The sequence below is a fragment of the Abramis brama genome (assembly GCF_963993115.1).
Source record: "Abramis brama genome assembly, chromosome: 2".
In the NCBI taxonomy this organism is placed as follows: domain Eukaryota; kingdom Metazoa; phylum Chordata; class Actinopteri; order Cypriniformes; family Leuciscidae; genus Abramis; species Abramis brama.
In genome coordinates this window covers 26,407,703-26,409,610 of record NC_139964.1, presented here as the reverse complement: position 1 = coordinate 26,409,610, position 1,908 = coordinate 26,407,703, and the positions used below count along the sequence as shown (strand labels likewise).

The 1,908-nt window shown below is 34.4% G+C and overlaps 1 protein-coding gene across 2 annotated transcripts in view; it reads left to right on the top strand.

The window, feature by feature from the left end:
• ccsapa (centriole, cilia and spindle-associated protein a) overlaps positions 1-729 on the top strand; it is a 4,798-nt gene extending 4,069 nt beyond the window's left edge. For both annotated transcript variants that reach the window (XM_084105861.1, XM_084105862.1), the window contains exon 4: positions 1-729. This exon is cut by the window's left edge and continues 701 nt beyond it. The gene's annotated coding sequence lies outside the window, so the exon portion shown is untranslated.
• The last annotated feature ends 1,179 nt before the right edge of the window (positions 730-1,908 follow it).

Sequence of the window (1,908 nt, the reverse complement as noted above, 5' to 3'; positions counted from 1 at the left end):
GTAAAATGTAGTTGTTTTGAATGTGTTTGGCTGATGTTTGATTTGATCACATGGTCTCAGTGATTTGGTGTTTGAGAGGCCGTGTTAGTGCTGTGCAACTCTGTACTTTTGCAAGTCACGAGAAGTGTGTTTTCCTCACCAATCACCAAAACCATCCTTTCAATCCACTCTTTGCACAAAGATGTCACATATTTAATATTTTTAGATGGAAAAATAATTGAGGGCTAGTTGAATGCCATCTTTAGATTCTTGTGAATGTGATAATTTCAACTGCACAAATTACTATTATTATTTTTCTGAGCACAGATTTGATATGAAACATATTTGCTCACATGTATATATATTTTGCTTCTCTGTGATATTAAAATGCATCAACACTGGACATGTCGTAGACACTTTGAATGAACCGTGACGCTTTACTTGAAACTTCATGTTTGTCGGGGGAAGTTTGCTCTGCTGTTAATCTTAATAATTGGTTGCCTGTTATCTGCACTTATTTATTTATTCAGTTATTTACTTGCTTGTGATTTCATAAAAGAAAACTCATTCTGTTTAAGGCTAATCACAATGACGTTCTTGAATGAAGTATATAAAATATGCTAACTTGTGGATTTTCTTCAGCAATGTTTACATTTTGACCACTGTATTTGTATTTGAGAACATATTTTCATTTGCAGAACAGAAAAACTCCTAATAACGCATTGCAGTGAATAAACTATGTTTGAGTAACATCATGTCCCTCTGATATTCTGTTCATAAATCACAATATGAGTCAAAATCTGACATGGTATTTTTTTTTTTTTTTATCAAACTTTGATAATTGCCTTAATCTTGTAAACAACAGAGAAGATAGTGATCAAACTACATTTGATTAAAATCACCTGTCAAATTCCTGAATCTTTCATCAGCATATGAGAGTCAAATTGGACGACTACAGGGACTCATTTCACGATCACTCAGTTCATCTATTGCCAAAGTTATGAGAGAGAAAAAACATCAGTCAAGAATCAGGGTTCGTACAGACACTAAAATGCAATTCAAGGACTTTTCAAGCACTACTTTTTGGTTTTCAAGGACTATAATCAGAGATTTCAATTATCAAACAATATCTTTATTGTCTTTCAAATTCTAAAAAAGGTAAATATATAAACAAAAATAAACTAATAAAGCAAAATGGTACAAATAAAGTGCAGCATAAGCGATGACTGTGGAAACTTTAACCATTGAAAGGATAATATGACAAAGATATCGCTTTCCTTATTCAAACAGTTTTTTTCTCTCATGAATATATGATTGACCTGAAGAATGAAAGGTGTATCATATACTTGGATATTTATATGAGCAATATCAAGCTCATAGCCATGAAAAAATGGCTCTATATCTATATGAGACGGGTTGCAGCCTTGATTTTATGTGAAAAGATTGTTTTATCAATTAAATTAATTCAATAATTCAAGCTCTTTTTCATAAATATGGCTGTTTTCCAGGACTTAAATTTGATTCAAGTATTTAAAGCACTTTAAACACCTTGTACGAACCCTGAAGAATAGAGGTTTCCAGTGTGCTCTTTTGGATCTCACTATGTGTGTGTGTGTGTGTGTGTGTGTGGTTAATGTCAACACTTGAACTGGTTTTCTAATAAGAGTTTCTCCACATATGCTATAAACTGTCAGGCATCCACAGCACAGTCCAAATCCTGTCGCCACCTCAGAGGCCAGCTGAGGTTTCGTCTGGACCTGCTGACGGACAGCACACAGCTCGCAGGTCTGGGTCATGTCATGATGTAATGAATGTCTTTGTTTTCTAGGCTGTTAAACAGCGTGATCAGAAGTGCTGACGTGCCATTGTGATCTGTTTAACCGGCACTATATATAGACACCTGCTAAAAGTCTAATCTCACTGACAGCT